This window comes from Vicugna pacos, chromosome 9 (assembly GCF_048564905.1).
Source record: "Vicugna pacos chromosome 9, VicPac4, whole genome shotgun sequence".
NCBI classification, from domain to species: domain Eukaryota; kingdom Metazoa; phylum Chordata; class Mammalia; order Artiodactyla; family Camelidae; genus Vicugna; species Vicugna pacos.
The window spans coordinates 12573648-12595689 of record NC_132995.1 but is presented as its reverse complement, the minus strand read 5'-3'; the positions used below and the strand labels follow the sequence as shown (position 1 = coordinate 12595689).

The 22042-nt window shown below is 49.1% G+C and overlaps 1 protein-coding gene and 1 long non-coding RNA gene across 3 annotated transcripts in view; one reads left to right on the top strand and one right to left on the bottom strand.

Moving 5' to 3' along the window:
• ACTN4 (actinin alpha 4) overlaps nucleotides 1-22042 on the top strand; it is a 70386-nt gene that overhangs the window by 13079 nt on the left and 35265 nt on the right. The gene's annotated exons all lie outside the window — the stretch shown is intronic.
• On the bottom strand, nucleotides 3032-15571 carry LOC140698425 (uncharacterized). 2 transcript variants are annotated; one of them, XR_012076210.1, is made up of 5 exons: nucleotides 15382-15571; nucleotides 10281-10429; nucleotides 5659-5730; nucleotides 5433-5568; nucleotides 3032-3160 (listed from the first exon to the last, which is right to left on the bottom strand). It is a non-coding gene; the product is annotated as an uncharacterized lncRNA (long non-coding RNA). The 2 variants fall into 2 exon arrangements; XR_012076209.1 differs by lacking the exon at nucleotides 15382-15571 and having other exon boundaries at nucleotides 10281-10851.

The window sequence follows — 22042 nt, the reverse complement described above, 5'->3', positions numbered from 1 at the left end:
GCTGCAGGATGTTAGCAGAGTCAGTTTCTGTTTTCTTTCCCAGCTTGTTACGGCTTCCAGGCAGGCCTGCCTGGAAGTCCTTAAGACGCTCCTCTTTCCCCCCCTTTTGAAAGGCAGAGATATTAGGAAGGTGGACATTCTTCAAGAAGAGAACCTGGGGCTCATTAGTTGTAGTTGGGGAATGCATTGCTCTACCCACACTTTGGGAGAGGTTTCTGGGGGAGAAGTTTTGCAGAACATTCAGAGTCAGAAAGTTGGTTGCATGAACCCAGGCTCTGGGAGGAGATGCCTGCTCAGCCACTGGTGGGTTAGCCGATAGCACCCAGCCTACCCACCAGACGACAGGAGGCGGCTCAGATGTCACTGGGATCCAGGCTGTCTCCTGGCTCAAGCAGCTGCAAGCCGGGAGGGGGTGTTGAGAGCACTGAAGCTCCAGTGGGAGGGTGCTCCTGGCACCCTGGTCTGCAAGCTTGGTTCTGGCGACAGAACCAGGAGGTAGTGAGAGGTGTGGGGTGGGAGGAGGGTCAGAGCGCAGCCTTTACAGGGAGACAGAACTGGGTTCCACACCCATCTCCTTCACCTACTGGCTGTGTGACTGTGGGCAAGTGACAGGAGTTAAGCCTCAGTGTCCTCCTTTGAAAAGGGCCATTGTCCTACCTCACAAGATGATTCTAAGATGAAATAATGTGTATGAAGCCCCTGGCACATTGTTAGTGTTTGATAAATGTAGCTTCTGAAAATTCTTTCAGCAGCTCACGGTCCTACATCCAAGTGGGGTCTGCAGCTTGCGTCTCCTCTTTAAAGGAGTTGAAAGGGTCCACTGAAACGTGCAGCTCAGTGGAAAACCAACTCCCCTAGGGAGCTCTGAACCCTAAACCCAGCCAGCCACTTCAAAGCAGCATCCACTGCCAAGTGGCAGCCCAAACTTGAGCTGCAAGTGACATGACGAAGCCCTCTCCCCAGCCTCTGGGTCCATCTGGGCCTCATTACCCGGGACGGGGCTTCTTGCTTCCGAGTTGCAAGCCCTGAACAGTTTTGTGTCTGGATGAGCCACAGGCAGTGCCAGCAAGGCTTTTTCGTGAGTAGCTCAGCTTGTTACTAAGTTGAGGTCAGCCAAGGTGCTCTTCCCAAGTTTTCCTTGTCCCCTTCCTTCCCTGTCCCCTTTCCTCCAAAGGAAAACGAAAGAAAGAAAAAAACCTTATCAACTCAAGTTAGAAACAACCCACAGCCTCGAGTCAGGCGGCCTCCTTTTAACTGGTAATGATGTAGAAAGAAGAACAGCTTCCCACTGATAACCCCCAAAATAACTGCCCAGAAATGCAGGCAGACAGGGTCTGGAGGTGTGCAGGAGCCTGTGCCCAGCTGCTGGCCCAGAACATGGGACCTTCTAGGGGGCCGAGGGAAGCCATGCCTCCTTCCCCGGTGCTTCTCACGCCTGCGGCTCCATCCTCTTTTCCGCCTTCCTCCTGCCCCGCACCCTCCTTCCCCAGGTCACTTCCTGATGCCATTCCTCAGCTTAGCCCCTATCCCCCCGAAAAGCAATCAAATCCACAACCTAATAAGGCAAAAGAATGAGGAGAATGTCCGCCTCCCAGCCTCTCCCCTAACAGGGCGCAGGCCCGCCACAAATTTGGAAAATGTTACAACGGGAGCGACAACTGACTGGAGGGGATGGGGGGTGGGGGCAGCCATTTTCAGGAGCTGCCCATTGTTGGCAGCAGGCAGAACCCTGCGGGAGGGCCACCTGGTTTGCGCTTTCCGCATCAGCCAGTTAACACCCCTCTCAACACACAAAAGTGCTTGGAGAGTAACAGCCCGAATCAGCTGCACCCCCACTTGGGGTTCGCATGCTGGGAGGACATGAAACACGCCAGGAGTCCCCTCAGAGACACCTCCCTCTGCCCACCACTGCAGCCGGGACTCTGCAGATCCCAACCCTTTCTGCCTCTGAGATGAGCAGTGTTCTTCCCCTCCACTGTGCCAGGGTTAAATTAGCCCTGGCGTTAATTAAAACTTGTCAACACTTAGAGTGCCCCTTCCCCCGAAACCTGTCACCCCTCCTACATCATTATCCCAGGCAAATCAACCCTCTCTGACGACACAGTTTCCATTCTCCACTCTCTCCTTGGAGGAGGAGAAGGGACAGGCCCCTCTCTCTGTTGGGGAGCCCTGGAGGAGGAGGGCTGACTGGGCCAGACCTACTTTGTTTTGGAAGGTCAAGCTTAGTAATTAACCTGAACGCTTCGGGGAGGGGATGAAGGGGAAGGAACCAGGTCTAAGGATGTGCCAGGTCTTTCAAATTGCTAATTATCAGCAGGCATGAGGTCATCCGTAAATATATCTAATTCTTTAGCTGTAATTAAGGTACTCATTAAAAGTGTAGGGAAGGGTTTTTTTCTATTTTTTTTAAAGGAAAAACACAAAAAACCTTTGTTTCAACTTGACAGGATGGCTTAGAACAGGCGGAGGACTCAAGGCACAGGACTAGTTTCCTGCCTTAAGAGCCTTTACAGGAAATTCACTGCAAACAATATTGGTGACCCTGCCAAAGAGGCAAACCTGGGGTGATGTCATTGTTCATAGCTGTCACCACCAAGCCTGGCCTTGGGGGAGGAGGGTTGGTGGGATTAGAAGTGTGTGTGTGTGTGTGTGTGTGTGTGTGTGTGTGTGTGTGTGTGTGTGTGTGTGTGTGTGTTTAGCTGTCTCTGGAAGAGGCAAGTCAATTGAAAATCTGGGCAGGAGACAAATCACAATTGGGGGTCTTTGAAATATTCTTAGCTAGGTTCAACTTTCCTTGTTCCTCCAAGTTAAAAAAAATTCTCTTACTATTTTTGCTCCTCAAAATGCTGCTGCTTTTTCAGAGACAGCCTTTTCTGAGCCATTCCTCGTTTAGTGCTTTCTTGGGTAACTGGCTGTTACAGTCTGGGATTTGTGGCCCACAAGGCAGGGTGCTGAGTTAAGCACTAGGTAAGTGCTCGCTGCTGCTTTTCTGAGGACCAGAGTCTCCATTGTTAAGAAGTGTGGAAATGGAGACACAGGACTGGTTTAATGTATCTGCTTCTTCCACAAAAACCATTTTGGAAAACCACCCATTGCCAGAGGGTTGATACCGACGTGCTGCTAATCTTCCCATGGCCTCCAGGAAGCATCTGGAGCACCTCTGAAAATAAGAACAAGCTTTGTGTCTTGTCATTTTTCTTCTGGCTGAAAGTCTAACAGAGAGGCATAAACACAGTCTTAAAATGAAAGCAACAAAAATAAACTCAAGCCAGCCCTGCATGAAGACATTAATGCAAAATATGCAAGCTGGCTTACTATTTATATGGCAGAAGGCAGTCATAAGGAGATCCAGGCCTGGCTAAGGAGGGTTATGTCTTTTGAGGTGCCTGTTCCTTAGAATTCTAAATAACCCACAGGTGATTTACTCAGATGGAGTTGTAAAACAGTGTCCCGTTTCATGCTTTGCACAGTTCGGTTTCTTGCTGAAACCTGTGAAATGCTAATGCAGGATCAGGATACAGTTTAGTGCGCCTCCTGTACCCTCTCCTCCTTAAAAAACATCCTAACAACTTTAGGAGGAAGTTTGAGGATTGAATAAGAGAGGGCCATGTAAGTTTCCTGTGGTTCACATCCTGTGATCTGTTAGTATTCTTTTTTTTTTTTTTTTAACTCAACTGACATTTACCGAGACATTGACAGTGTTAGCTTTAGAGGCAGAGCAAGAAAGAAAACTAACCTAGCTGCTGTCCTCATAGCAGCTACATTCTGAAAGGGTGGACGGTAGGTTAAATGAGTTTGCAGTCTACCCTAAATAGGCCTGTTGTCATTGCCTTCCTGGGTTCAGAAAGGATCTTCCCAGCATGCCTTATGTGTCTGGGAGTTCAGATGTTCAGGCCACCTCTCATAAATCGACCTCCAGGTGAGTCCTGAGTGTTTGGTTTTTGGTGTGGTGGTTTCATAGGTTCCCCAGGACTGAGGAGTCACCTTGGGATCCAGCTTTTCTTGGATCCAGCTATCCTGGCTTGGGACATGTTGCTGGAAAGAGATGATAGATTTAGGCAAAAGAGATGCATCTCCTGGCCAAGGAAACTAGAGTTTGCAGGTGTCCCCCATCAATGATGTCTTTAGAATTTCTATGTGGGAAAAGCTTAGGCGGTCCATTCTAGGCTGGAGTGAATGGACAGGGGCGTAGTCTGGAAGCTGCAGACCTGCTGTTTTTAACTTAGATGGGGTGTGTATATGAGGCAGCTGGGGAGGAGCTGGTGGGGGTGGGGGTGGTGGCAGAAGCCACAACCATTGCCTGGGGAGATGGCTGCCCTTGGATTGCTCGAGCTGCTGCTTGGTTCCGGAGCTGCCCTGTGCACTTAGAGCCACAGTTTTGTGGTAACTGCCAGGAAGCTGAGTCCAGTGTCGCCTCAGGAAGTTGGTGAGGTTAGCACCAATTTTTGAAGGGCTGGTAACAGTACCAGTGCTGACACCCCATGGGCGCAGCCCTGGGATTTTGTTCGTTGGGGACACTTTGGAAATCGCCTCTTGGCTCATTGGCTTATTAGGTATCTTGAGGCAAGAGTGGAGGGAAGGAGGGAAAGGTAACTGTGGCCCAGCCAGAATTCTCAAGGTTTGACCTTCAATATATGGAAACTCCACTACTTTTCTGATCTTTAGTGGAAATAGCTCTTCACTGTCTGCATCAATTGGAAAATGTTGGCCACCGAAGGGGGTCATTCCTGCAGGGCTCCGCAGAGCCGGCATATCTGATGTTCCTAATATTTCCTGACCATACCCTTCTCCATTTGCCCCACCTCCATTTGCCCCACCTCCCTGCCCCATCATTTGGATAGGGTGTCTGGAAAGCATGTCTCCTAGATTCCCCAGGAAATTTTGTGTTTCCACTCAGTGGAGTTGAGAACCACATGACACCCTCGACCCCCACCTGAGATTTCAGGCTGGCTGTGGGAGCGTAGGAGATGGCACGATTGAGGAGGGTGGTCAAAGGAGGCTGGAAGCTGAGCTAGGGCAGTTTTGCCCTCAGTCCCCTTTCAGGAGTAGAGAGGACAGGGCTGGCTCTGTCCTGGCATGTAGCTTGTCACTCAGGTGGGTGGCCCTGCCATTTGGGCCACTGTGAGGGGAATAGATATGAGTGCTCCTGGCTTTCTTCTGGAGCTGAGAGGCTGCGGTCCTGGGTTATCATAGGGCAGGCAACAAAAACCAGTGAAATCCCTGGGTAGAGACATGGGCTGCTACTACTCAGCTTCAGCTAATCGTGGCCAGAAGGGAATGAGGGCCTGGGACTTTATTTTCCAAAAATTTGGAATTCCCACGTTTTATGGGGCAATTAATTCAGCTTAAAAAAAAAAACCCACCGCAAACCTGCTGGCCATACAAAATGGGGCCTATTTGCCCCCCAGAGCTACCCATTTATGACCTCTGACCTTAGATATTTGCATGGTCTTGATCCTATGTCTGCTTCTCTTTTGGTTCCTTCTTTCCTCTTGACTGGATTGCTGCTGCTTAATCCTCTTACTGGGAAGGAGAAAACCCATTTTCTTTTGCTCCTTGGTGACAGCTCTGATAAAAGGTGGTTGAAATGAATGGCAATAAAACGGGCTGCCCTATCTGTGGTTTTCCATCCCCGGACTCTTCCATTCTTCCCATTACCGTAGATAAAAGAGTTGGCTCCTCAAAATTCCTCTCACCATATATACATATTTAGGATCTGGCTCCATGTTTCTGTGAACAAAAATAGTGGAAAGTTTTTTTTTCATTTGTTTTTGTTTTAGAAGGCCCCAAACAACTTTCATACAAAGGCAGCTGTTCTGCACACACAATAACCTGGTGAACAATGCCAACCTTCAAAATGAACTACCAGTTCAAATTTTGCACCCAAGGGGCAGTTGTATAGAAATACTTACTTGGGATTGATCAACTAAATTTGAATTCTGAGAGATATTGGCAGTCCAGGTTTTGTGAAAGAGATCAATTCTAAGATCTGTGTAGACGGAAAAACCAGGACACAGCACTAATTACTGATGAGAGAGTTGATGGATTTCAGAAAAGTGGGATATACTTGGTGTGCAATAAATCTGTTGACTTTTGAAAAAAAAATTTGACACTTACCCCTGAAAAATCCATGCAATTTTTTTTTTCTGTGCTCTAATTAAGTCCCCTGTTTACTGGATTAATGGCCCCACAGAAAAAGATTCTTATCAAACTTTTCATTTGGAGCTGTCTGTCAGGGAAAAGCCAGGAAACTCCCCATAAAGGCACTGCTCTCAACTTTAACTTTTTTGGGCTCTGTTGCCTCCTCACTGGTTTGAGTATTTCCTGGCTCGATTGTTTTCTCAAGCTGGCCTTGAATCCTTAGATGTTATTTGTGTGCCTAGAAATAGCTGGAGGAAAAATGGTTGTAATGCTTTGCATTGCTCACTGCCTCTCTGTGGATGGAAACTCTCTCTGCAAGGGAAAGGGCTTTCCACCCAGGAAGACAGCTGGGTGGAGGATTCTTTATTGCCCTGGCTGGCCTATCAAATTATTCCAGCAGGACTCTCACTGTGCCACAGTATTTGGGATGAGAAAGTTTCCAGCGCGCCACAGATTGGTAGCTTACAGCTAGGTAGAGACCAGAGCAGTAGGAGTTCTCATAAGTGGGCTTCTCTGCCAGCAGTATGGGGCACATAAGGGAGTCTGTTACATGAGGGTGTGTTTTTTGATTTGTGCCCCCCCCCTTTTTGATGGGGAGAGTGATTAGGTTTACTTATTTATTCTTAGAGGAGGTGCTGGGGATTGAACCCAGGACCTCATGCGTGCTAAGCATGCACTCTACTACTTGAGCTATACCCTCTGCCTATGTCCTTTTTAGTTGAATTTGGAATGTATGGAGGGAGAAGGAAATGAATTATGGAGGGGAAGGGACAGGTAGAGCAACAGGCTGATAAGGGAGAGACATCCTCTCACCGGTTTTCAATAATTGATCCCAGCGTGATTGATGAAGAAGATGGTGTCATCCATCCATTCAGCATTCACTGAGCGTTTATCGAGTACGTGCCATAAATAAGGTACTGGGTACAGAGATGTGAATGAAATAGTCCTTTCTGTTCTCTCAGAGCTTATAGCCCAGTGGGGAAGATAGGCACTAAACACCAGCATCAACAACAGGAAACCCCCAAACATGTAGTGCTCCAAATTGTGATCATTTTATGAAGGAAAGGAGCAGAGCCCTTTAGAGGGCACAGTGGGGAACTTGCTGCAGATTGAGCAGCAGCCACTGGGGAGCCCTTTCTGGGGTGGCAACAGAGAAATGAGGCCGGGAAGGTAAGCAGGGGCCACCGTGGGAGAAGAGTGCCCCGGCAGGTGGACCTGAGAAGCATGGGGAAGAGAGAAATGGAATGAGACCAGGGCTGCTGGGGAGGGTGGTGTGTGAGGTGAGATCAGAAAGGTGACGGCAGCCAGAATGTGCCTCCGGTGAGGACCTTGGATTTTCTTCTGGATGAACGAGAAAGCATTGAGTCCACAGATATTTACTTCATGCCAGTCACTGTTTTAGGCTCTGGGTATATAGCTGTGAAACACAGAACCATCCCTGCCCTCATGGGGCTCCCAGTCAAGTGGAACACAGTGGAAGTATGTCCTTTTTTATTGCTGGTAAAGCGTTTAGCACTTTAAAATATATTCCTTAAGCATATCATCACAGCAGCCTTGTATTTTTATCCCCACTTTACAGATGAAGAGACTGAGGTTCTGAGAGGTTATGTGACTTGCCCAAGGTCATTCAACCAATAAGTGACAGAGCCAAGAGTCAAACCTTCTCCTTTTAGGTTTTTTTCCCACGTCAGGGCTGAGTGATTGGTTCTCTCCTCTCTGACATTATACCCCTGGTAGTAAGATTCAAGGGCTCGTGGTGATCCTTGGACTTCAGGCATGCAATGACATCAAAGCACCTATGATTTAGGTCCTGCAGGGTGGGATATGGCAAGAGGATAGAGGTGGTGATAGCCCTGCTTCAGCAGCTGGAGTTGTGCCTTTCACCTTTACCGTGGCTCCTTAGATTGGAGACAGGCATTTGACTGACCAGTGTGTCTGTGGAGCCTGTCTAAATGGTGGTTTGGAGCTGGGGAGTCAATTTAGCGCTCTGGCCAAACCCCCCGGTTGCAGTCTGCCTATATATGGGCTGGCCTCAAAGAACAGGTGATGGCAGTAGGAGTTGTTTTCTGTGTGCTGGTGGGAGGTGCCCAGCTGCATTCCTTTGTAGACAAGCACAAACTAGATATTTTTGAAATTGAAGGTCTGAAACCAGCCAAAGAATTAATCCTGGTCTGAAAAGCATATGATGAGAGTACAGCCACCCTGACTTGGGTGTCACTTTCTTAACTTTGTTGCTTTTTAATAAGCCTAGAATTCTCTCTCAAGAGGGAGGATCTTTGCGAACATCTCGAGCCACGTTCCTTCTAGCTGACAGTAGAGGCCTCCAGCCATCAAGGCTCAAGTCCATTTTGCTATCATGTGCACTTTGGCTGATGAGGTGCTGGGCAGAGGTTTCAGCCGCTACCCGAGGGTTTCGTGATGAAAGGTCAGCTGGATGGGCCCAACTCTTCATCGCTCAATCAAGAGGCCACGTAACAGAGAGAGAATGGGGCCTGGAAGCAGGGTCTCCTGTGGTGCACAGCCAGGCCGAGAAGAGTCCAAAGCTGGACCCACCTGTGCTTCCCAGCTCTCTCCTGCATTGGAGGCTCTAGACTCAGCTTCTTACAAACGCAGGCTGTGAAGCCAGACAGACCCACATGCTGGCCCTGGCCCTGTACTTCCTGCCCGAGGGACCTTGGACAAGGAAGCCTCAGTTTCCTCATCTACAAAAGGGAATCAGTAACATATTGATCTCAGGGTTGTCAGGATTCAGTAAGGTGCTGGTGTGGGGCATGCCTGGCATGTTGAAGAGATCAGTACCTGGTGGCTCTTTTAATTATTACTCTGCCTGCTGTGTTGGGATGCAGTCTTTCTGAGGTCTCATCCTGTGGGATCTGGAGTCCCAATAGGGGTGATGGGTTGGGGGAGTGAGGGGACCAGGGAGCCTTTCTTCAACTAGGAAACTGCAGCCAAAGAACTAAAACAATAGAGCTGCCTTATGATGTCTAATTCAAAACCAGCTGCTCATTGAAGATTGACCCTGAGATCCAACAAGTTCAGCTGCTAGATATGGAAGCATCAAGCATTTAAGGGGGCCTGGAAGTAAGGTTCCTAGAAAGAGGCAACAATCTCTTACTCATCCCCAGTTATCTCAGACCCAGGGCAGGGGTGGAGCCCCTGTGGTTTAGGGGCAGACCCTGGGTGAGAGAACGAAGCCAGGAGAAGCCGAGTGCTTTGTACAGCAGTGTCCTGCAAGTAGGCCAGAGTGCGCCCCGCCGTGCCTCTCAGGAGGCCAGATGAGGTATTATGTGTCCTGCAGAACTCCACATGTGTCCTTCCCTCTGGGAAGCCTTCCACCAGGGCAGGGTCTCTGGGGCCGGATGTGGAAGGTAAACAGGCAGCCCTTCTGTTCTTTACTACAGACGAACCCGGAAAGGCTCGAGTTGTAACTTTTCATCTCAGGAAGCCTTGAGGTCCCACCGGCTTTCCTGAAGCAGCCTCACTGTCCCTTTGCAGGAGCATAACCAGTGTGGCCTCAGCACTGATGCTGAAGCTTGAGCAACAGCCTCTGGCCCCCTCTGATTCATTCTCCACCTGGGAGCCAGGTAATATCCTGCTCGAACTCTTCATCAATATCCCTTGCCTTGGAATCTAATCTGGAAGCCCACTGGGCCCTGCGGGATCTGTTCTTTCCTCTCCAGCTTCATCTCTCTCCCCTGCCCAGTGAATCGGCGTACTCCAGGCTCCCCAGCTGCCTCTCTGCTCTATGCTCTTCCCTACCTGTGGAACCCTTGCCAAATGCCTACCCAGCTCTTCCTAATGCTATAGATCTGTGTTTATACTCCACTGTTTGTCTGCAAGTCGTGCCTGACCCCTCCAGCCTAGGTGAGGTCCCTGTCTAAGGCGCACATCTGTCACCTCCACTTTTCCTTTTAACTCTAACCATCCTTTGCTCTCTCCACCCTGCCATGAGACTGTGAGGGCCATGAAAGTAGAGACGGAATCTCTTTTGACCATTGCTGGGTCCTTAGCATGTGGGACAATGTCTGACAAATAAAGGTACTCTGATAAATATATATTTATGGAATGAATAGATAAATAGCCAATCAGGCAGGTAGAATGGACATGCCACTCATCTGTTCACCCACTGGTTTGAGTACCTTCCGTGGAACAGCATGGTGTTAGGGGTAAAGACTGACCACCCTCAGTCCCTCTGAGAAAGTAGGCATTGTCACTCTCCAGACCCAGGTCACCTCTGCAGGCCAGTTGAGTCCCGTCTAAAAGCTGGCTGTCCGCTAAGCTGTGCACTCTGGAAGGTCGTAAGACATCCTCCCTCAGGACACTTCCGGACCCAGTGGGCCAGACAGCTGTCCTGGCAAAGTTCTGCATCAGTGCCCACCAGTTCCGAGACACAAACAGGATGCTTTTCAGGTGGGGAAAGGAGGAGGGGAGACATCACTCACCTGGAGAGTGGGGAAAACATTATTACGACAGAATTCATCCCATTTTGTGCACGTACTTACGAAGTTAGGTGTTCATGCGTTGTGTGCCAGGCACTGGTCTAGGCATCTGGGTCACAGCATAAAAGAAGTCCCCTGCCCTCAAAATGAGACATATGGCTAAATGCAGGGAGACCTTTTTAAATTTTTCCTTTTTTAAGTTTTCTCTTTTATACAGAAATTGCTACCTATAGGTCAAATTAGCTTAGTATAGTAAGAGACAATAAAGTGTTTTGTTTCTAGGGATAGCTACAAACATAGAAACACAGCCCTGTGGTTTAGTTGGCTGGCCACCTTCCTGGAATCCCAGCTCACTGTCATGTCGTGCTCAGGGGCAGCCCATTGGTCTCTGTGTCCCGAGCTGAGCCTGGAGATGTGCGGTACCAGGAAAAGAAGCAGTCTGGGCTATCTTTGGTGGCCATTGTTATTTATGGGGCATTGGCAGAGAAGTCAGTGCTCTGGAAAATCTAGAAAAAGATAGAGGCTAAATGGTGTGGTTGAGCAGAATTTGATAGCTGCTTGATGCTCTCCAGGCCTTGGGGCCTAGAATGACATGGCTGCCCTGTCTCTGCTGTTGGGCCTGGCCTTGGGCTGCGTCCGCCACGCCCCCCCCCCACCTCCTTCACCATAGGTGTGAGCGATGCTGGGGAACCAGCCACTGTGTTTTCCAAGTCCAGGCCCTTGGGACCTTCTCTCTGTTCGGAAGACAAAACCTGAGACTGTTTCTCCGTTAAAATGCAACTTTGTTCTGCTGGAGAGGAGAAAAGCAAGAAAGAGATGGCTTGTTCGTGTGACGATAGTAAGGTGTACTCTGATATGCCTTTGAAAAGGACCCATTTGCCCAGCAGCCTTTGCTGGGTAATGAGAGGAGGGGAACACGGGGAACTTCGTGGGAATCTGAAGCTGGGAATGGGGGTGGGGTGGGGGAGAAGCTCAGCTTTTACCGCGGAGCAATCCAGTCTGTCTCTGTCTTGTAGGAAAGCAGTGGTGCTGGACGGTCTACCAGCTGGGTTCTATCCTGGGGGGAAAAATGTACTTGGATATTGGCCTTAGTGCTTTTTAAACATGTGTAAGCCTCTGCTCACTGATTCCATCTCACTTCCCGAAAACTTCTCAGCCTCGACAGCTCTCCCCTGGGCCTGCCCTCTCAAGGATCTCTGGAGACTGGCTAATTACCACCCCTGAGGGTGTGTGCGCAGCACCGTGTAATCAGCATGTGCTTGGCACCTCGTAAGTGCCAGGCGCTGTATTAGGTGCTGAGGATGCAGGCGTTGGCCCCTGCCCTCTCTTCTCAACCTCTCTGCAATGCACGATTCTTTGAAAAAAACCACCCCCCATGCACACACTTACGAACATACACAAAAGTAGAGAGAATCCTTGTGTACCCGTCACCCAGCATCAACAGTTACCAACATTTTGCCAAGCTTGTTTATCAGCTTCTCCCAACACCCTGTCCTCTCAGACTATTTTAAAGACGGCCCCAGACATCACCCATAAATGCTTCCATGTGTTTCTCTAGTAGATATGAATATGTGTGTTTTTGATAGAAACCACACACCATCATACTGGATGCTTCTGAGCGTGTCTTAAGAAAAGAAAGAGTCCTCCCCTTTGCCTTCCTTGACATCACCTTCTCTCTGCTTCTCTACCTTCTCATCCTGTCTGTGAGTCCTTTCCCTCTCCCCACCTCTGAAATGTGGGCAACTCACCATGTCCTTTTCCCAGGAGGATTTTACCCCCCCACCTTCTTCCGGCCTTAAGTCCCACGCCAGTGCGAACAATTCCCAGGTCTCTAGTCCTGACTTCCCTCTCACACTCTGGAGCAGTTGTCTACTGGCATGTCTCTCTGTCCCCTGTTAGACTCGAGATCTTTCATGGAGAAACTCTGTCTTATTCCAGCACCAGGCCTGACCATAGGGGAAGCTCAGGAAATGTTTGAATGAGTGACTGAGCGAATGCATGTGGGAAAAAATGACCTCTTTGCTGAGTTTTAGACGTAAGATTCTGCACACCGACTGATTGTACAGCACCTACTTCACTCTTGGTGTGTCCCAAGCCAAACTCATTCCCGAGCCTCTCTCCCTAGGTTCTGTGTACCCAGGTTTAACATTATCACATCAAGTCAGAAACATTGGAATCATCTTCTGGCTTCTCACCATGTCATGGGCACCAAATTTTTACTTATCTCTTTCTCTCAAATATCTCTCAGAATCCTTGCCCTCCTCCTTTCCTTTGCCACTGCTGTTGTCCTAACTCAGGACCAGGTGGTGAGTGCTTAGAAGTATAGATTCTGAGGTCAGGCTACCTGGGTGTGAACTGCAGTGTGGCCACTTGCTACCTTGAGCTGTGTAACTTTGGGGAAATGCCTTAACCACTCTGTGAAGATAACACCTGTCTCCAAGGCTTGTGGCGAGACTTCAGTGGGTTAATACTGTGTGCCCTTTGCACCATGCTCGGTGCGCAGGAAGTGCTCTGATGTTGGCTTCCATCATCATCATCCCTGTTACACCATGTCCAGGTTTCCCGCAGCAGCCTCCTAACTGGCTTCACTCCAGTCTCCTACTTCACCTCAGTGGCTCCATGAATGTTATCTTTCTGAGACTTGTATCTAACCAGGTCACTCTGAGGAAACTTTTGTTACCCAGAGAACAAGTTCTGAGTTCCTGGGCCTCTCTACCTTCTGACCCCAGTTGACACCATCTCCTGCCACTTCCCTTTAGGGGTTCCCCAAACATCTCTTGCATGTTTGTGGGGTTTTTGCTGTTGATGTTCCCGCTATATGGAGTGACCTTCTTCCCAGGTCACCACCTATCAGAATAGTGCTCCTCTTTCACAGCCAGATCAGGTGTCGCCTGACCTCTGCTGTCCTCGGATCACACTGTCCTACAGTAACTGGCTTACCGGTGTCCCTCTCTACCCAGGCCCTGCGCTCCTGCAGGATGGAATGTCAGGTTCTATACATCTCCCCAGACCCTGGGTTGTGATTCTCTTTACTTGTCTTAAATCTCAGTTCCTCCAGGAGATGGGAAGCTACCTGAAGGCCAGTTTCACCTTAGTAGATGTTTAGTTAAGTAAACTGAGGATTTCTTATTCTTTCCGCCTCTAGTTCTTCCTTTTTTCCTCTTTGTTTTCTCGTCCAAGAGGACAGGATGCTGTGGAAGCTGGAAATTTGTGGTAAGGGGAGCAGCTGCCCGCTCTGGCTGCTCTGGTGTGAATTCAGGCTGCCTTTCTCAGGTTCCGTCTAGGGGCTCCAGGCCAGATGCTGGGGGGACTTTGGGATATAGGCCTTCTTATCTTCCCTTTGTTTGTTGCCCCACCTTACAGAAGGGAGCAGGCCTCAGCCATCTCAGACTGGAACGGCAGCACATGTGGTGTCTGCCTTCCTCCAGCCGCCTGCCACCCACCGAGCAGAGAGGATCAAAGGCTTTAGCAGGGGAGGAGACTGCCGGGGTTTCACGTCAGTGGAACCAGAGACTCCTCTCTCCCCTTCCATAGCTTGGCCTGGCAGAACCCCGTCCTCCCCTCCATCTGGCAGGATGTAGGGGCTACCGTGGAAGGGGCTACAACCATTTGGAATAGATTTTGCATGGAGGATTTAAGATTTAAACCAGTGCTATTTTTCAGTGGCACAACTGTTTTTCAAGTTGAATCTCACATGGATCTGCCGTATTATAAAACAAATCAAATAGTTGTTGAGGTTAAATTTGAGTAGGGAGCAGCACCCCTGACCCCTGGCACCCCTCAAGGCAGAGATCTTTTAGGAATACTGTTTGAAAGTCACTCCTTGGTATCACTTCCACTTCTCTGCCAAAAGACGCATTCCGCTGTCCCTTTGTGAAGTTCATTGCGGTTCACCCTCGGGCCTGTTTCTAAAGATGGCTAGGGGTGAAGCGGTCAGTCCTGGGTCTGCATGTTGGATGCAGCTCCCTACTATGTGGAATAATGGTCCCCTCCTGGTTCTGTAGCAGAAGAGGCTTTGACAAAGGGCAGCATGTCCTATCAGCTCTGCCTTCAGAGTTCTCTCCATCTTCACTGCGGTAAGCCTGCCATCCCCATGGCCACCAAAACCTAGTCATGCTACTACACCCCATGACACCCTGCTACGGCTTCCTGCTGCTCTCAGAATAAGGCTTTATGTGAACCTCTCCGCTTAGGCCATGCCCACCAGGCCCCTTCTGCCTGAGGTCTCTCCTCCTAGAATGATCTCCCTCCTACTGTCAGCTGATTGGCTCTTTCTGCTGGTTCAGACTCAGACAGAGAGATTTTCACAGAGAGATCTTCCTTGACTGGCTGAACTTGATTCCCTCCCCGGCTGTCCCCCTCCTCCAGTTACTCTCTTTCAGGTTACCCTGTCTTACTGCACCACCACCATCTTATTGTCTTTTTTATGTAATGTCTCTTCCACTAGAATGTAAAACTTCATGAGGGCAGGGATGTTCGTTTAACCTCAGTGCTCAGAGTAGTTGGTGGTATGTGGTAGATGCCCAATACATTTTATTTATTGATTGATTGATTGATTGATTTTCAATACATTTTAAATTGAAATGAGTGAATGAAGTTTGGGAGAGGCTCAGAGCAGTGAGTCTCCCGCTTCTGGGGGCTGGGGCTGCCGGGGAGGAGGGATCTGAACCCAGCATTTTGGACCCACTCTGGGATGACTTTCTGGAATCCTGAGGCCTAAGCGGGGTCTTTGGTTCTCATGCAGTGTCGGGGCACTCAGACCTAACGGTTTTGTCCCCTAAGCCTCCAGCCCAGCGCCTACCTCTTCTTGTTTGGGCTCCTCTGGGAGAAAGCAGGTGGTCAGGGCTCTCTGAGCCCAGGACTTGCTGTTCTGCTCCAGCCTGAAATTGATTTCCTCCAGGCTCTGCCTTGAGCCAGGCCCTGTGAACAGAGGAAAGGGTCAAAGCCAGGCCTTCCCTGCCACGTGTCGTGTCGGGAAGAGAGTGATATAGCCACTCGGCCTGGGAGTCACCAACCTTTCCCTCTCCTTCTCTAAAAAGCACACAGAGACAGTTGGGCTGCACCTTTGTTTTATGAGTCACCGGTGATAGCCCGTCATAAATTGTTTTTTCCTATACTATCAGAGCAACTTTATCGGGCGTCTCCTGTGCAGTCTGGGAACGGATTTGACACAGGGTCAGTTAACACGCTGTGGAGTTGAAATCTGTCATTGTGCCCATATAAGGCAAACTCCTCTGGTTACTTTTTACCTTGGCAGAACCACAGGAACGTCAAGGTAACCAGGCCACCTCAGCATAGCTCTGATTCTTGCTGGGTCACCTGACTCGCCCGCCCTCTCCCATGACTCACCCTCAGCTCTGAGCTGGGCCTGCCTCACTGGTGGCGCTGGTGGCCCTGGAGGAGGTTGGAATTTGCCAAGGGTCTCCAGGACTGTTTGGTTTTGTGTCTTCCTTAAAGTAGGTCAAAAGAGAGAAACACCGTGAGGCGCCTTCCATGGGGCCTGACAAAGGGAGAACCAGAAAACCAGAAAAGCAACCTTGGCCAGACTTGAGGTTGGGTAGGAGACAATGCGGGCACCAGCTCTGACACCTTCCAGCTGTGTGGCCACGAGCAGATCGCTTATCTGTAAAACAGCACTTAGAACAAGTCCTGGTACGAAGTAAGTGCTCAATAAATGTGAGTCATTTGTACAATTATGTCACGATATGCCCCACCCAATTGTAAAAACACCTCTGCTCTTTTCCTTTGAGGCGCCGCCCCGTAGTAGCTTTAATAGGGCAGATTAAGCTGGTTCTTGGAGTCCCTCCCTGGAAAACTGAACCCACAGCTTCACAATGGCACCCCGTCCCCTCCCTCCTCCCTCCTCCCTCCTCCCTCCTCCCTCCACACCCACACGCATACAGAGCAAGCCACTCCTCTGTTGTTACATGGCCTGGAGTCAGCTCTGCCTGAGAGTGAGAGCGGCAGGGGCCCCTGTCTCCTCTGACGTCACACTGCTCCTGGAGACAGCTGCTCCTTATGACTGCTGTGTGGTTTAGCCAGGCCTTAGTACCAGCCCCAGGAAGGCCTGTAGGTTGGGCGAGCCAGGGTGAGAGTCTAGCCCTGTCACTCTGCCAGGGCAAACGGTTTCACCATTTTTAATAGAACAATTATGAGTCAAAGGTTTCAGGCTCTCTTTGCTGGTTCCTCCCAATCCTATAATTACCCTTTGGCTATAGAACCTTATTTTGGTTTTTCCTTTTTTAAATCTTCCTAAGACACTGTTAAAATTGTCCATCTCATGTGTCCAAGGGGTCTAAGATGGAGTGATTATGGTAGAGAAAAAAAAGAGGCTCCAAATCCGGAGTGATTTCTTAACCCACAGAAATGGTGCCCCCCTCCCAGCAACCCCCCAGGCACCACCCTAGTACCATGCCAGGAAGTAGAGCCAGCGCCAGCTTACACAAGGCTAAGTGGATAGCCTCTGAACACCTCCAGTTGCCTCTTGGCAAACTGCAAACTCCAAGCCTGGAACTTCTGATCTGAGGCATCTCCCAGATTGATGGATTCACTCACTCCCTCATCCAGTACGTACTGAGCCTCAGCAGAAGGCACAGGCTGATGGGCACCCAGCACCTCTGCGGGCCCCCTGCCAGTGCTGGTCCACTCAGAGATGAGGGGACTTGATTATGCAGATAAACACCCAGTATTCTTTCAGCCTCCAAACTCACCGTGCTCTTCAAGGGGATCGTCTTTTGCTCAGGCTCAGAGTGGGCAGCCAGTGGGACAGAGTACACACGAAACAAGTGTGCGTCTGTGAGGGCTGGCCTGGGCTCCATCCCCCCAACCCCATGTGTCAAGAGTAGATTTCCTTGTTGCCCACCCCCACACACCCCTCCCTACTTTTCACTGAAGTAGGAGAAGGCCTCTGACCTGACCCGGCTGACTGATGAATCAGAACGTATCAAAACAGGAAAAAGGAAAAGGATCACTGAGGAGGAGTCTCAGTTGTCAAAGGCGACACCCGCTCTGCTGTCAGAGATCTCTCCGGGGCCTGGCACAGTTGTCCTGCTGCCAGCAAGGCCTAGTTTGCGGACCATGTAAATTGCAGCAGAAAACAAGCTGTCTGCTAGGAGGCAAACAGAGGGGGAAACGGGAGTGTTTGTGCTGCCTTCAGATGCCCCTGGCCTGTGGCACTTTTTTCACCTCTCAGTTCTTTTGGGGAGTTCCGGGGGTGGGCCACAGTGGCTCAGGGCAGAAGTAGCACTTTCCCAACGGACACTCGAGTCCCATCAGTGCCCCCTCTGACCTTTTCTTCCCAAATGCCAAACACCTGTTCTCTGGAACCAGTCCATGGGCGGATTTGTCCGGGCTAAAATATTCATTCTAAAGACTGGTCCTCTTAGGCACCTGTTACGAGTCCAAGCCTCACAGTCTCAAGGCCACAGTTGGCTTACTAGGCTATCTTTTTGAAGGATCAAAGTTTAAACCAGATGATCTTTAATCTCCCCTCCCAATCCCGAAACCTGAGCTCAGCTGTAAGCCATTGAAAATAAATGGGGTTTTTGTAGCTCAGGCTCTCTGTTCTCCAGGTGAAGGGCCCCCTGTGCCTGATTGTTTCACAGCAAAATGCCAGATGGGGCCATAGGAGATGGAGAGCAGAGCCCCAGCCTCGGCTGCTGCCCTAATTTAAAAATGGCCTTTTGGGAGTGGAAGTTTTCTCTTAAAGGTAGCTATTTCAAGGTAGACCTTACCCATCTCCTCTTCCTGCTTACAAGGAAGTGGAGTACTGCCTCCTGCCTCTTCCCTGTGGGCCCCACCTGCCTGTGGTTCTGACCCTTATCTCAGGATGGATTCTGTGTAGGGGGAGGACCCAGTTATTTGGAATGTAATCTGAGTAGCTTTGGGTGTGGTTTTTTTTGGTTTTCCATGTGTGAGATGGTTCTGGAAAGGTCTGTTTGAGAACAGAGGAGAGCTCAGACTGGGACACCTTTTTACCCTGGACTGCCTATACCCTGCTTCTCTGTTTCATTTAGTTCCAAGGGTCTTGTCCAGTCTAACAAATGCAGTGGCAAGGGCTTCCTGATTCTACCTAGGCCTCAGTTCCCTCATTTTTAGAATTTTTGGCCTCTACTGAGGCTCAGCGCGTCCTGGATGAGGGAGTGAGTGAATCCATCAATCTGGGAGGTGCCTCAGACCAGAAGTTCCAGGCTTGGAGTTTGCAGTTTGTCAAGAGGCAACTGGAGGTGTTCAGAGGCTATCCACTTAGATTTGAGTGGTGGTTCTCAACCCTGGCTTTATGTTAGACTCACCTGCCGAGCTTTGTGAAATATTGTTATTCAGGACCACCTCCAGGGAATCTGATTCATTTGTCCTGGGGTGGTGAAGTTCAGGCATATTTGAGAAGCTCTCCAGTCCCATACATTTGTTGTCTTCCCTCAGAGTGGGAGATGATATTTGCAGACCATACATCTGATAAGGGTCAAGTATCCAGAATATATAAGAACTCTCACAATGCAACAATGAAAAGACAAATAACCCGGTTAAAAATGGGCAGAGGGCTAGAATGGACATTTCTACAATTAGGAAATGTCGTTAGGGAAATGCAAATCGAAACCACAGTGAGATACCACCTCACAACCACTAGGATGGCCATACTCAAAAAGTCAGGTAATAGCAAGTGTTGACAAGGATGTGGAGAATTTGGAGTCATCCATCGCTGGTGGGAAAGTAAAATGGTGCAGAGTGTTTAGAAAACAGTCTATCAGGTCCTCAAGTGATTAAACACAAAGTTACCATATGACCTAGTAATTACACTCCTAGGTTTATACCCGAGAGAACTAGGAACATACATCTACACAAAAATTTGTACGTAAACGTTTGTAGTGGCACTACTCATAGAAGCAGATGTATGTAATGGCAAAGGTAGAAGTAACCCAAATGTCCATCAACTTATGAATGGGTAAACAAAATATGATATGTCCACATAATGGAATATTCAGGCAAAAAGAAATAAGATACTGACATCGGCTACAATGTGAACAAACTTTGAAAACATGCTGAATGAAAGAAGGCAGGCAAAGAAGGCCACATATTGTATGATTCCATTCATATGAAATGTCCAGATTAGGCAAATCCATAGCAATGGAACATAGATTAATGGTTGTCAGGAGCTAGGGGGCAGGAGAAATGAGTTACTGCTAACAGTTCTGGGGTGAGGAAAACGTTCTGGAATTGGATAGTGATGATAGTTGTTCAATCTCGTGAATACACTAAAACTCACTTATTTTAAAGGGGTGAATTTTATGGTATGAGAACTGTAATTCAATTTAAAAAATTGATTTTTCCAAACTATGCACATGATTAAAAAGAGTACGTGCATGGGGGTAGGGTATAGCTCAAGTGTTAGAGCACATACTTGACATACATGAGATCCTGGGTTCAATCCCTGGTACGTACTTTAAAAGTTAAATAAATAAACCTAATTACCTCCCCCTGCTCCCCCAAATAAATTAAAAAGTGTTCATGCATGCCTCTGATCCAACTACTCTAACAATGTTGTGTTAGTTATCTACTGCTGCATAACAAATTGTCTTTTCAAAGCTTAGTTGGCTTAAAGCAGTAAATATTATTGAGAGAGAGAGGGAGAGAAAGAACATGAACAAACCAGGAAAGGTCATAGGTATTTCTGTTGTAAAGCTGACGTTGTGAACCACTAGATTTGAAGGCTCTCTGGAAGCAAGAAGAACCAGATCTGATCATTATATTCCTTTACTCATTTGGTAGTCAAGTGGCCAGGCTACGAGAGGGGAGGTTGGGGGGAAGACCACTTTGTGTCAGTCTCCAGAAAGCAGCCAGCAGCTCAGCGAATCCTAAGGTGGGGGGTCTGGCTTCAGCATCTGCAGTGCTAATACCAACAATGGCACCTTCTGGAGTAGGAGTAATACAGTAATGAATAGAACATCTCCTGAGCCCTCACTCTCTCGAGGCGGTGTGTGTGGTACTTTCTCTCTGTTGGTCCTGCTGAGTGCCCACATATGTCATGTCTGTTGTCCTCATTTTGTAGAGGAGGAACCTGAACCCTCTAAGAGGTAGAGTTCATTTTCTGTGGCCACACACGATACGTGGCGAAGCAAGGGTTTGAACCCACATTTGTTTAGACTCGAGAGCCCTTACTCTAGAGCACTGTGCCATGTTGTCCTCTCCTCACCCTTGTAGACCCTGGGAGATTGACGTCTTGATGCATCTGTCAGCTCCTCGGACTGCCTCCCTCTAGCCCACCCACTGCTACACCACCCTACCCCCGTCTAGTCCTAGCCCCGCTTGAACCAGGATCTCTGCAAGGCCAGTGGCCTCCGATGCCTGAGTGAAGAGGGCTGCTGCGGACCCCTCTCTTCCACTGGAGTGACACATCAGGGGCAGTGCCTTCTTCCCTGGCTTGTTTTTGAAATAACTACAGCTCCAGGATTATTTCTGTGAACTCCTAAAAACAGGCAGGCTTATCTTAAGTAGGGACCCTCACCAGCATAAAATGGAATTAGAAACCATGAAAAGTCCTAAAGGGCTGGACATGAGAAGCCTCAACCCTGTTCCATTCATTCTAGGGTTTCCTGAGCACCTACTATGTGCCAGGCACCATTCCAGGCAGTGGGTCCTGCAGCAACCAGGACCCTGCTCTCATGGAGCTTATGTTACACATGACAGGGAGACAGGTTATAGACAAAGAACATAATTTCTGATAGTAATAGTGCAGTGAATGAAACAAATCAGAGGAAGGTGATAGCATAGTGGAGATAGCACAGTCAGGGAGGGCCTCCTGGGATGTGAAGAGGGAAGTCCTGAGTGGTGAGAACTAACCAGCCTGTGAAGAGCTGGAAGAAGTCGTAGTCCAGCATTTCTCAGAAGGAAGGGAACTGCACTCCCAAATCAGTCTGTGGCGGCAACAACACACACGCTTTCTGGCACCTTGCAGGGGATTGGCCGAGGCAGAGTGTTGGCTACTGGGAGGGGTCATGGGGGAAAGAGCTGGTTTCTGGATGGACACGCAGGGCCTTTGGAATGCTCGCTACTCCACTCCGCGGTATTTATACCTTCCCTCCGGGGAAGTCGGAGCTTTTTCATGTAGGCTGAGAAAACTCCGAATAAGGCAACGCTAGGCCAGGACATAAGAAAGAAGCATTCCATATTTCCCTGTAATCACTTTCAAATTAGGTTCTGACGTCATGGGGCAGGCACAGAGCGTGCTGGCTCTACCCCAGTTGGATACAGAGCTGGGTCCTGGACAGATAGCCAATATGCCCCTGTGCTGCTGTACCACCAGCCCTGAGTACCTATGCTGTCCGGGCTGCCTGAGTCCCACGTTACTGCGCCTGTCTAAATTGTGGTCATGTCATTGTGACCTGTTAATTTCTGTTCTCTCAACCTGGCTCCTGTTATTTATCTTCTTCAGAATCAGGTAAAGGCAACCAATCTTCAAAAAAGTG